We start from the raw sequence: 14,332 nt of genomic DNA on the forward strand, positions 1-14,332 counted from the left end.
CTAACCATTAACTGGCTATGAGGTTTTCAGTGCTACAGCAAATTTTCCATACAACTATAAACTGAATGACATAATTTCTAGAATCCTTTTCCAATTTTCAAATATTTAGAACATGTGACTGATGGTGCTACTGTTACCTGTGGATGGAACTGAGGTTAAAAACACTGAAATAAAACCATTAACTCTTTCCAGACCTTACAGATGTGATTATTTGTTGGCTTGCCAACAGTGGCTGCTATTTAGAGAATCTACTTGTAAGATTTTCTTTTTTTTTTTTTTTTTTTATTTTGAGACGGAGTCTTGCTCTGTCGCCCGGGCTGGAGTGCAGTGGCCGGATCTCAGCTCACTGCAAGCTCCGCCTCCCGGGTTCACGCCATTCTCCTGCCTCAGCCTCCCGAGTTAGCTGGGACTACAGGCGCCCGCCACCTCGCCCGGCTAGTTTTTTTGTATTTTTAGTAGAGACGGGGTTTCACCGTGTTAGCCAGGATGGTCTCCATCTCCTGACCTCGTGATCCGCCCGCCTCGGCCTCCCAAAGTGCTGGGATTACAGGCTTGAGCCACCGCGCCCGGCCAAGATTTTCTATTGCTATTGTCCTGCAACTATGTCATTTTGTCTCTAAATGTAACCTTTAAAATAATTTTTGCCTTCCTCTTTTTAACTTTCTTCTAAACTGAGTTTGCCATAATGGCTTCAAATGTGCCACAAATCCTATCATAATAAAAATATTCATAGTAAAATTCTGGTAGCCTAATTCAAGCAAAACTCCATTGCAATGAAAAATGTGGACAGATTACTGGCATTCCTGATAGAATTTATTCTTAATAAAGCACAGTTTAAACAGAGATTCAATTTTTGAAAAAACCTAAAATGATATAACCGGGCCTATTCTTAGTCTCATCAGAAGACATCCACAAAAGTTTAATCTTAGAATCCATCTACGTAATGATTTAATCAATCACATGCAAACAGCTCCCATTTACATTTTTAAAATCCCATAGCCTATAGGTATTTTCCAATGAGCTCTTGCTCTAATACCTAATAATATCAGCTATACCCTTCTGTAGCTCTCCCCTCAAAGAAAACAAACACACATTCCCTTCTTAAATGCTACGTATCATCACCTTCTTTTCTCTAGTTTCCAGTGTTCAGTTTTGGAGTCTGTTTAACTCTCTTTTTCTTGGTGCATTCCACATTAATCCTTTATTTAGCCCTCTAATACTATGCCCCATCTTCTTCCAGTCTTTTGATTTTTTACTGCCACCACAGTAGTCTAGGTCTTCAGCTGTCTTTCCTTCAACAATAAGGATAATTCATTTGCTTATCCATTACTTTTGTTTTCTGCTATGTTCCACAAGTGGCATACAATAACCATGAACCTATACTATGTATCACAAATTATACAAAGAGTGAACAATACAACACAGATGAACAACATACCACCACCACAGTTCTTGCCCTTAATGAACTTTTAATGACACTTAAATTTCTAAAGTGTCTAAACCAGCTGGTTTTCCTACCTCCGATGTCGCCCCACTTTAATGTGTCTTAAATATGGTTCCTGAAACCTGAAATTTTTTTCTGTTCTGAACAGAGGGACTGGCTGAAGCCATGGCAGAAGAACATAAATTGTGAAGATTTCATGGACATTTATTAGTTCCCCAAATTAATACTTTTATAATTTTTTAAGCATGTCTTCACTGCAATCTCTGAACATAAACTGTGAAGATTTCATGGACACTTATCACTTTCCCAATCAATACTCTTCTGAATTCCTATGCCTGTCTTTAATCTCTTAATCCTGTCATCTTTGTAAGATGAGGATGTGTGTCGCCTCAGGACCCTGTGATGATTGCGTTAACTGCACAAATTGTTTAAACAATATGAAATCTAGGTACCTTGAAAAAAGAACAGGGTAACAGTGACATTCAGGGAATGAGGGAGATAACCACTGGGTCTGGCGCCTGAGAGCTGGTGGAACACAGCCATATTTCTCTTCTTTCAAAAGCAAATAGGAGAAATATCGCTGAATTCTTTTTCTCAGCAAGGCACATCCCTGAGAAAGAGAATGTGTTCCTAGGGTGAGGGCTCTAAAATGGCCACTCTGGGGATGTATGTCTTTTACGGTTGTAGATAAGGGATGAAATAAGCCCCAGTCTCCTGTAGCACTCCCAGGCCTATTAGGACGAGGAAATTCCCGCCTAATAAATTTTGGTCAGACGGGTTGTCTGCTCTCAGACCCTGTCTCCTGATGTTATCAATGACAATGCGTGCCCGAAACTTCGTTAGCAATTTTAATTTTCCCCAGTCCTGTGATCTCACCCTGCCTCCATTTGCCTTGTAATATTTTATTACCTTGTGAAGCATGTGATCTCTGTGACCCACACCCTATTCATACACTCCCTCCCCTTTTGAAAATCACTAATAAAAACTTGCTGGTTTTGTGCCTTGGGGGGCATCATGGAACCTGCCGACATGTGATGTCTCCCCTGGACACCCAGCTTTAAAATTTCTCTCTTTTGTACTCTTTCCCTTTATTTCTCAGACCAGCTGACACTGAGGGAAAATAGAAAAGGACTCATGTTGAATTATCGGGGGCAGGTTCCCCTGATATTTTTCTGTCAAACTGTTTTTTTAAGAGAGTCTCACTATATTGCCCAGACTGAAGTGCAGTGGCTTAATCATAGCTCACTGCAGCCTCAAACTCCTGGGCTCAACAGATCATCCCACCTCAGCCTCCTAAGTAGTTGGGGCCACAGGTACATGCCACCACAGCCACCTAATTTTTTAATTTACTTTTTGTAGCTTGTTGCTACAAAATTGTTGCCTAGGCTGGTCTGGAATGCCTGCCTGGACTAAGTGATCCTCCTGCCTCCCAAAGTGCTGGGGTGCTAGGCATGAACCACTGTCAAATGTTATTAACATCACCCACTTAATCACAACAATGCCAATCCTATTAAATTCAGAGAAGGTTTTAATAATAAAATACCTAATATTATGAGCCATGTCTGAGAAAATGTAATAAAAATAATATTTTTGATCACTAAGAAAAAAATCTCCTACTGTTGGAGAAACCTTGGAGTCTATATAGCTTTTAAATTTTAAATATACTGGAAAAAAGAATAGAGAAGAGATTCCAGAACACAGAAGAAATTTCAGAAGATGTTCTAAATTAGTATTAAGCACCAAAGAGATGATTTAGAAGACGGCAAAAAAGGTTTTGAAAAAGATTAAAGTCAGTGTCCTAATTTTTTTCAAACAATGAAAACTTATAACTGTTCAATTACTGTTTTGATTACCACATGGGGTACAACACATAGAAGAAAAAATTTGGAGAGTAGCATGAAAACTGATAATAACAAAATTCTATAAAGTAAATCCCTCAAAAAATGACCCAAGTGTATAGTGATGGCATTTCAGTCCAGCAAGGCTGGGCTCACCATCAAGATTTCTGGTTTTGGATATATTGTGTCATCCACTGCTAATTAGTGGCTTCTAAAACAATGCTCACTGGTTTAGGAGAAGACCCTAACCTTGCTTGATTATCAAGGCAAGAGTATCATGTGGCAAGTATGTTAAACATGAGATTATCTGATATGCTTTGTGAAGATTTAGATGATAAGAATTAAAAGTTTTTCGTTCTATGTTGAAATTCATTGGTGGTCAAAAAGAAATTATTTTGGCTGGATTTACAAAATAAATCATAATGGTATTCTATTTCTGGAGCACCAGAGAAAAGACCAACTTCATAAACTTTAAAAATTATAATTTTTTATTCAGCCATAAAAGGAATGGAGTACTGATACGTGCTACAACATGGATGAACCTTTAAAACACTGTGCTAAGTGAAAGAAGCCACACACGTATCATGTGATTCTATTTATATTAAATATCCAAAATAGGCAAATCCCTAGGGACAGAAGGCAGCTTAGTGTTTCCCAGAGGCAGATGAGTGCTTAAAGGGTACTGAGTTTCCTTTTGGGGTGAGGAAAAGGTTTTGAAACTAGATTGATATGGTAGTTGTACAACACAGTTAATGTAATAAATATCACTAATGGTAAATTTTGTTGTGTATATTTTACTACAATAAAAACTCTAATTTTTCACAGAGCTTCGCACATTTGGAAAACATATCTGATGATTCCAAGTGAAACTTAAATGACAAACAACATCCATAGACTTAAAAGTCTTCACTTTCTTAAGTTGAAGAAGTTCTCAAAGAAAAGCTAGTGAAAATAGTTTCAAATTTAGGGGGAACCTCAAATATTATTCTAGTTATTTGAATGAGGTAGCTGATAATTTCATACTATTGCGGTTGAAGATCTTGCCTGAAAACTTAAAAGACCTCTTTCTCATGCACTTCAACCTTTGCAAAAAGGTATTAAAAAGGAATCTTTGAACTCAAGGTTGATTTATATGTCAAACACATTCTAGGAAATAATTCTGGAGAATTTTGGTAAAATATTCTTGGTTATTCCCAGCAAGTGAGCTGACCTTGCTTGTCATCATCCCATTTTCATAAGCATAGATTTAAGAAGACGGTTTTTCTGAACCTTTAGCTATGAAAGCACAACAATGCTACAAACTTAATGATAAATGAGATGGTACTTTGACCTTTCAAATTCTGGACAGAAAAGCTTGTAGCAAACAATCAGATTCAACATTCATTTTTATATTACGTGATCAAGGGGAAAATGAAGGCATAGTATAAGATCAACTTGCTTTTGGAGGTTGAAGGTGGAGTTTGGTGTTTGAATCCTGCCACTCAACCCCCTTCCCTTCTAAAACTTTGGCTGATAAAAAATACTGACATTAGGAACTAGTAACATTAAGCTAATTCTTTCTATGAGGTGCAAGTGTAGTGGTGAAGAAAACATGGGACAGAGACAGTATTCCATCTGTTCACCTACATTTCTCAGCCCACATTGCAGTTAGCTTGTAGTCATGTGATTATTATGAATCTCATCACAGTGATGTAATTCACTACTCAGCTGACATAGTTAAGAATCAATGTGTTGGCCAGGGGCAGTGGCTCAAGCCTGTAATCCCAGAACTTTGGGAGGCTAAGGTGGGTGGATCATGAAGTCAGGAGATTGAGACCATCCTGGCTAATAGGGTGAAACCCCGTCTCTACTAAAAATACAAAAAAACTTAGCCAGGTGTGGTGGTGGGCGCCTGTAGTCCCAGCTACTCGGGAAGCTGAGGAAGGAGAATGGTGTGAATGGAAGGTGGAGCTTGCAGTGAGCTGAGATTGCACAACCGCACTCCAGCCTGGGCGACAGAGTGAGACTCCGTCTCAAAAAAAAAAAAAAAATGTGTCGCCCCATCCCATTTCCCCCTCTGTGGCATCTTGGAAGCCATGTGTTGCACCAGTGAGGCTATGTCGGCCTTCCTGTCAATGTTGGTTCTGAGGGACTATTTGGAACAGTGGTCTTCAGTGATTTCTGCTGCATATAATGCGAATGAAAATGCATCTTTGTAGTTAGGCCACTGATATTTCAGTCTTAGTTACAACAGCATAGACTAACTCATCCTGATTAATATAAAAATTAGACTCTTTTCCTCTAGCACTTTTGAGAAAACTGAGGAATCCTTTTTATTTTTTCCCCTTTTGAGATGGAGTCTCACTCTGTCCCCCAGGCTAGAGTGCAGTGACCCGATCTTGGCTCAATGCAAGCTCCGCCTCCCAGGTTCACGCCATTCTCCTGCCTCAGCCTCCCGAGTAGCTGGGACTACAGGCACCCGCCACCATGCCCGGCTAATTTTTTGTAATTTTTAGTAGAGACGGGGTTTCACTGCGATAGCCAAGATAGTCTCGATCTCCTGACCTCGTGATCCACTTGCCTTGGCCTCCCAAAGTGCTGGGATTACAGGCGTGAGCCACTGCGCCCAGCAGAATACTTTTTACATATACAGATAAAAACGTGGAAACAGATAGGAACAGCACTGGCCTGCAACTCCCAGTGAGATTGTTGCAGAAGGCGAGTGATTTCTGCATTTCCAACTGAGGTACCCGGTTCATCTCACTGGGACTGGTTGGAGAGTGTGCAGCCCACCCAGGGCGAGCCAAAGCAGGGTGGGGTGTCACCTCACCTGGGTAGTGCAAGGTGTCGGGGAATTTTCCCCGCTACCCAAGGGAAGCTGTGAGGGACTAAGCCTGAGGAACTCTGGCACAGATAACTGCGCTTGTCCCATGGTCTTCACGACCTGCAAACCAGGAGATTCCCTCTGGTGACTACCCTACCAGGGCCCTGGGTTTCAAGCACAAAACTGGGTGACCAATTGGGCACACACCAAACTAGCTGCAGGAGCTTTTTTTTTCTTTTTTGCTATACTCCAGTGGCGCCTGGAATGCCACTGAGACAGAACTGTTCACCCCCCTGAAAAGAGGGGCCGAAGTCAGGGAGTCAAGTGGTCTGGCTCAGTGGGTCCCACCCCCACAGAGCCCAGGAAACTAAGATTCACTGGCTTGAAATTCTCACTGCCAGCACAGCAGCAATCTGAGATGTACCTGGAGGGTCAAGCTTGGTGCAGGGAGAGGGGTCGGCCATTGGTGAGGCTTGAGGAGACAGTTTTACAGCCACAGGCTAAACAAAGCTGCTGGGAAGTTCAAACTGGGCAGAGCCCACTGCAGCTCAGCAAGGCTGCTGTGACCAGACTGCCAGATTGCCCCTCTCTGGACAAGGCATCTCTGTAAAACAGGCAGCAGCCACAGTCAGTGGCTTATAGCAGACTTAAACGTCCCTGCCTGACGGCTCTGAAGAGAGCAGTGGAACTCCCAGCACAGCGTTCGAGCTCTGCTAAGGGTCAGTCTGCCTCAAGTGGGTCCCTGACCCCCGTGTATACTGACTGGGAGACACCTCCCAGGTGGGGCCGACAGACACCTCATACAGGAGAGCTCTGGCTGGCATCTGGCAGGTGCTTCGCTGGGTTGAAGCTTCCAGAGGAAAGAACAGGCAGCAACCTTTGCTGCTCTGCAGCCTCTGCTGGTGATACCTAGACAAACAGGGTTGGGAGTGGACCTCCAGCAAACTCCAACAGAGTGGCAGCAGAGAGGCCTGACTGTTAGAAGGAAAAGAAACAAACAGAAAGGATTAGCACATCCACTCACCCCACTGGAAGGTCACAAACATCAAAGACCAAAGGTAGATAAATCCACAAAGATTGGGGAAAACCAGTGCAAAACGGCCGACAGTTCCAAAAACCAGAACGCCTTTCCTCCTCTAAAGGATCACAACTCCTCGCCAGTAAGGGAACAAAACTGGATGCAGAATGAGTTTGAAGAACTGACAGAAGTAGGCTTTAGAAGGTGGATAATAACAAACAACTCTGAGCTAAAGCAGCATGTTCTAACCCAATGCAAGGAAGCTAAGAACCTTGAAAAAAGGTTAGTCGAATTGCTAACTAGAATAACCAATGTAGAGAAGAACATAGATGACCTGATGGAGCTGAAAAACACAGCACGAGAACTTCGTGTAGCATACACAAGTATTAATAGCCGAATCGATGAAGCAGAAGAAAGGATACCAGTTGAGGATCAACTTAATGAAATAAACTGAGAAGACAAGATTACAGGAAAAAAAAAAAAAAGGTATGAGTCAAGCCTCCAAGAAATATGGGACTATGTGAAAAGACCAAATCTTTGTTTGACTGGCATACCTGAAAGTGACCGGGAGAATGGAACCAAGTTGGAAAACACTTCTGAGGATATTTTCCAGAACTTCCTCAACCGAGCAAGACAGGCCAACATTCAAATTCAGGAAATACAGAGAACACCACAAAGATACTCCTCAAGAAGAGCAACCCCAAGACACATAATCATCAGATTCACCAAGGCTGAAATGAAATAAAAAATGTTAAGGGCAGCCAGACAGAAAGGTCAGGTTACCCACAAAGGGAAGCCCATCAGACTAACAGCAGACCTCTCGGCAGAAACCCTACAAGTCAGAAGAGAGTGGGAGCCAATATTCAACATTCTTAAAGAAAAGAATTTTCAACCCAGAATTTCATATCCAGCCAAACTAAGCTTCATAAGTGAAGGTGAAATAAAATCCTTTACAAACAAGCAAATGCTGAGGGATTTTGTCACTGCCAGACCTGTCTTACAAGAGGTCCTGAAAAAAAGCACTAAACATGGAAAGGAATAACCGGTACCAGCCACTGCAAAAACATACCAAATTGCAAAGAACATCGACACTATGAAGAAACCCCATTAACTAACAGGTAAAACAACCAAATAGCATCATAATGACAGGGTCAAATTCACACATAACAATATTAACCTTAAATGTAAATAAGCTAAATGCCCTAATTAAAAGACACAGACTGGCAAATTAGATAGAGTCAAGACGCATCAGTGTGCTGTATTCAGGAGACCCATCTCATGTGCAAAGACACACATAGGCTCAAATAAAGGGATGGAGGAAGATCTGCCAAGCAAATGGAAAGCAAAAAAAAGCAGGGGTTGCAATGCTGGTCTCTGATAAAACAGACTTTAACCAACAAAGATCAAAAGAGACAAAGAAGGGTATTACATAATGGTAAAGGGAACAATGCAGCAAGAAGAGCTAACTATCCTAAATATATATGCATCCAATACAGGAGCACTCAGATTCATAAAGCAAATTCTCAGAGACCTATAAAGAGACTTAGACTGCCACACAATAATAATGGGAGACTTTAACACCCCACTGTCAATATCAGACAGATCAATGACACAGAAAATTAATAAGGATATTCAGGACTTGAACTCAGCTCTGGACCAAGCAGATGTAAAAGACCTCTACAGAACTCTCCACCCCAAATCAACAGAATATACATTCTTCTCAGCACTTCATCGCACTTATTCTAAAATGACCACATAATTGGAAGTAAAACACTCCTCAGCAAATGCAAATGAAGGGAAATCATAACATACAGTCTCCCAGACCACAGTGCAATCAAACTAGAACTCAGGACTAAGAAACTCACCCCAATCCACACAAATACATGGAAACTGAACAACCTGCTCCTGAATGGACTACTGGGTAAATAACAAAAGGAAGGCAGAAATAAAGATGTTCTTTGAAACCAATGAGAACAAGACACAACGTACCAGAATCTCTGGGACACATTTAAAGCAGTGTTTAGAGGGAAATTTATAGCACTAAATGCCCACAAGAGAAAACAGGAAAGATCTAAAATTGACACCCTAACATCAAAATTAAAAGAACTAGAGAAGCAAGGGCAAACAAATTCAAAAACTAGCAGAAGACAGGAAATAACTAAGATCAGAGCAGAACTGAAGGAGATGGAGACATGAAAAACACTTCAAAAAAAAAAAAAAAAAAAAATCAATGAATCCAGGAGCTGGCTTTTGAAAAAAAAATCAACAAAATACACCACTAGCCAGACTAATAAAGAAGAAAAGAGAGAAGAATCAAATAAAAAAATAATATAGGGGATATCACCACTGACCCCACAGAAATACAAACTACCATCAGAGAATACTATAAACACCTGTATGCAAATAAACTAGAAAATCTAGAAGAAATGGATAAACTCCTGGACATATACACCCTTCCAATTCTAAGCCACAAAGAAGTTGAATCCCTGAATAGACCAATAACAAGCTCTGAAATTGAGGCAGTAATAGCCTACCAATCAAAACAAGTCCAGGGCCAGACGGATTCACAGCTGAATTCTACCAGAGGTACAAAGAGGAGCTGGTACCATTCCTTCTGAAACTATTCCAAACAAAAGAAAAAGAGGGAATCTTCCCTAACTCATTTTATGAGGCTAGCATCATCCTGATACCAAAATCTGGCAGAGACACAACGAAAAATGAAAATTTCAGGCCAATATCCCTGATGAACATCCTTAATAAAATACAGGCAAACCGAATCCAGCAGTGCATCAAAAAGCTTATCCACCATGATCAAGTTGGCCTCATCCCTGGGATGCAAGGCTTGTTCACTACACACAAATCAATATACATAATCCATCCACATCAATCCGCCTAAACAATAAACGTAATCCATCCACATAAACCCAATCCACATAAACAGAACCAATGACAAAAACCACATGATTATCTCAATAGATGCAGAAAAGGCCTTCGATAAAATTCAACCCTTCATGCTAAAAACTCTCAATAAACTAGGTATTGATGGAACATATCTCAAAATAATAAGAGCTATTTATGACAAACCCAAAGCCAATATTATACTGAATGCGCAAAAACTGGAAGCATTCCCTTTGAAAACTGGCACAAGACAAGGATGCCCTCTCTCACCACTCCTATTCAATAGTATTGGAAGTTCTGGCCAGGGCAATCAGGCAAGAAAAAGCACTAAAGGGTATATAAATAGGAAGAGAGGAAGTCAAATTGTCCCTGTTTGCAGATGACATGACTGTATATTTAGAAAACCCCATCACCTCAGTCCAAAATCTAAAGCTGATAAGCAACTTCAGCAAAGTCTCAGGATACAAAAGCAGTGTGCAAAAATCACAAGTATTTGTATACAACAATAACAGAGACCCAATCATGAGTGAAATCCCATTCACAATCGCTATTAAGAGAATAAAATACCTAGGAATACAACTTACAAGGCATGTGAAGGATTTCTTCAAGGAGAACTACAAACCACTGCTCAAGGAAATAAGAGAGGACACAAGCAAATGGAAAAACATTACATGCTCATGGATAGGAAGAATCAATATCGTGAAAATGGCTATACTGCCCAAAGTATTTTATAGATTCAATATTATATCCATCAAGCTACCACTGACTTTCTTCACAGAATTGGAAAAAACTACTTGAAACTACACATGGAACCAAAAAAGAGCCCGCATAGCCAAGACAATCCTGGGCAAGAAGAACAAAGCTGGAGGCATCATGCTACCTGACTTCAAACTACCCTACAAGGCTACAGTAACCAAAACAGCATAGTACTTGTACCAAAACAAATATATAGACCAAAGGAACAGAACAGAGGCCTCAGAAATAACACCACACAGCTACAATCATCTGATCTTTGACAAACCTGACACACACAAGCAATGGGGAAAAGATTCCCTATTTAATAAATGGTGCTGGGAAAACTGCCTAGCCATATGCAGAAAAGTGCAACTGGACCCCTTCCTTACACCTTTTACAAAAATCAACTCAAGATGGATCAAAGACTTAAACGTAAGACCTAGGACCATAAAAATCCTAGAAGAAAACCTGGGCAATAGCATTCAGGACATAGGCATGGGCAAAGACTTCATGTCTAAAACACCAAAAGCAATGGCAACAAAAGCCAAAATTGACAAATGAGACCTAATTAAACTAAAGAGCTTCTGCACAGCAAAAGAAACTATCATCAGGGTGAACAGGCCACCTATAGAATGGGAGAAGATTTTTGCAATCTATCCATCAGACAAAGGACTAATATCCAGAATCTACAAAGAACTTAAACAAGTTTACAAGAAGAAAACAACCCCATCAAAAAATGGACAAAGGGTATGAACAGACACTTCTCAAAAGAAGACATTTATGCAGCCACAAGACATGTGAAAAAATGCTCATCATCACTGGTCGTTAGAGAAATGCAAATGAAAACCACAATAAGATACCATCTCACAGCAGTTAGAATGGTGATCATTAAAAAGTCAGGAAACAGATGCTGGAGAGGTTGTGGAAAAATAGGAACACTCTTACAGTGTTTGTGGGAGTGTAAATGAGTTCAACCATTGCAGAAGACAGTATTGTGATCCTAAGAATCTAGAACTAGAAAGACCATTTGATCCAGCAATCCCATTACTGGGCATATACCCAAAGGATTATAAATCATTCTACAATAAAGACACATGCACATGTATGTTTCTTGCGGCACTATTCACAATAGCAAAGATTTGGAACCAACCCAAATGTTCATCAATGATAGACTGGATTAAGAAAATGTGGCACATATACACCATGGAATACTATGCAGCCATAAAAAAGGAGAAGTTCATGTCCTTTGCAGGGACATGGATGAAGCTGGAAACCATCATTCTCAGCAAACTATCACAAGATCAGAAAACCAAACACCGCATGTTCCCACTCATAAGTGGGAGTCGAAAAATAAGAACACATGGACACAGGGAGGGGAACATCACACACTGGGGCCTGTCGGCGGGTGGGGTGTTAGGGGAGGGATAACATTAAGAGAAATACCTAATGTAGGTGACGGGTTGATGGGTACAGCAAAGCACCAGGGCACATGCATACCTATGTAACAAAACTGCACATTCTGCACATTTAACCCAGAACTTAAAGTATATTAAAAAAACGTGGAAACAAGAAAAAGTCTCCTCCCCATAATCAAAAAGGCTTTCATTCATTCATTTTTTAGAACAGAATAATTAACTTACTTTGAATTTCAAATGATATTAACCAAGAATATAATTACATTTATCAGAATGGGGTATGGGCTAAAAAACAGTTTATAAGCACCAGTTTAGAATATACAGCCTTCATGCTCTCTTCCAGTTAACTTTTACTTTTAAAAAAATCAAAAAACTGGTTAAAAAATCAGCTCTAATAAGTTTACTACACACGATCCTGCAATATGCCAGTCTGTTCCTCTACTTTGGGTCACAGCATTTACTCAGGAAAGCATGCAGCTTATCTTCAATGAATCTGCATTTACTGATTGTTTTGAAAAAATGTTTTCCAGTGTCTGGTCACGACCCTCAACTATAATGATCCTGGTTTGTTCAAACTCTATCCATCTTTGAGGCAGAATCCTGAAAGATAAGACTGAGCCAAATGGAAACCCTCTTAATATTTTAATACCTCATTTAATTTTTTAAAATTAAAACTACAAAGTATTTCAAACAGTAGAGAATGTGCGCACGCATGCATCAACGTCCACATTTACAAGATGCTAACCTTTTGCCATGTTTGCTTCTGATCTTGGACTTAATCTATTTAACAGCATATAGAAATAGTATTCTATGAAACAAAACCACAGTTTGTTCATGTCTCTACTGATAAGACAATACGTTATAGCAAAGTTTCACTATTTCAAATGGTGCTGCAATGGAAATCCTTTATTTGTGACTCTTGTGGCCTTGTGTGAGTTTTTTCCTAAGGGATGTAACCTAAAAGTACAAGTATCTGGTAACAAAGAATGTACATAGTCAACCTTATTGGGTATTTTCTAATTGCTCTCTAAAACTTACACAAATTTATGTTCTTAATAGCAATACTATAATTTGTTTCTCCACATTCTTGTTAAAACTTAAGTTTTAAAGTTTAGCTAATCTCATGGGTATGAAAAGATATCTCATTGTTTTATACTTCTCTGATTGATGATGAGACTGAATCTTTTCGTATTATTTATCATTTGAGTTTAACAGAGTAGCTCTAAAATTTTAATATGCACCAGAATCACATAGTAAGCTTGTTAAAACAAAGACTGCATGGCCCCACTTCCAGAGTTTCTGAATCAGTAGGTCTGAAGTGGGGACCTGAGAATCTGGACTTCTAACAAGCTCCTAGGTGATGCTGCTAATGCTGGGCAAAGGATTACACTTGGAGAACCACACTGTTCAAGGAACTGCCCATTCATTTCTTTTGCTCATCTAAATATGGGGATATATATCAGGCAGTCTGGATACTAATTCTCTACTGGTTTAAAGTGCTGCTAATATCTTCTCCTAGTTGTAACCTGTCTATTCATTTTGTTTTTGAAGTCTTGTGATGTCGAAGTTTGTCATTTCCAGGCAGTCAAATATATCAATCTTTTCAGTCATAATTTGAGCTTTTGGTCTTTTGTTCTTGAAATTTTCCCCTATTTCAGTGTCATAAAGATAGTATCCTATATTTTCTTTTTAAAGTTAAAAAATTTCATTTTTCATGTGTGGGCCTCTAATTCCTCTGGAATTTATTTTTCTGTAAGATATGAAGTAGGGACCTAACTAAAAATTGTCCCAGTAGCACTTACTGAGTATTTCACATTTTCTCTACTGATTTTTCATGCTACATCTGTATCATGGGATTCTTTATTACAGGTGAAAAAGAATGCCATTTTTATGTTTAGCATATGAAAATGTCTTTCTCTGAGTTGGTATTTAATTTAGGAAAAAACCTTTTTTTTTTTTTTTTTTTTTTTTTGAGACAGAGTCTTGCTCTCTTGCCCAGGCTGGAGTGCAGTGGCACGGTCTTGGCTCACTGCAGCCTCTGCCTCCCAAGTTCAAGCATTCTCCTCCCTCAGCCTCCTGAGTAGCTGGAATTACAGGTGCATGCCACCACGCCCAGCTAATTTTTGTAGTTTTAGTAGAGACGGGGTTTCACCATGTTGGTCAGGCTGGTCTCAAACTCCT

At 39.8% G+C, this 14,332-nt stretch overlaps 1 protein-coding gene across 4 annotated transcripts in view; it reads right to left on the reverse strand.

Moving 5' to 3' along the window:
* Positions 1–14,332, reverse strand: part of RFX7 (regulatory factor X7) — a 170,599-nt gene that overhangs the window by 52,266 nt on the left and 104,001 nt on the right. The window lies entirely within an intron of this gene.

The sequence above is a fragment of the Rhinopithecus roxellana genome, chromosome 5, assembly GCF_007565055.1.
Source record: "Rhinopithecus roxellana isolate Shanxi Qingling chromosome 5, ASM756505v1, whole genome shotgun sequence".
NCBI classification, from domain to species: Eukaryota; Metazoa; Chordata; class Mammalia; order Primates; family Cercopithecidae; genus Rhinopithecus; species Rhinopithecus roxellana.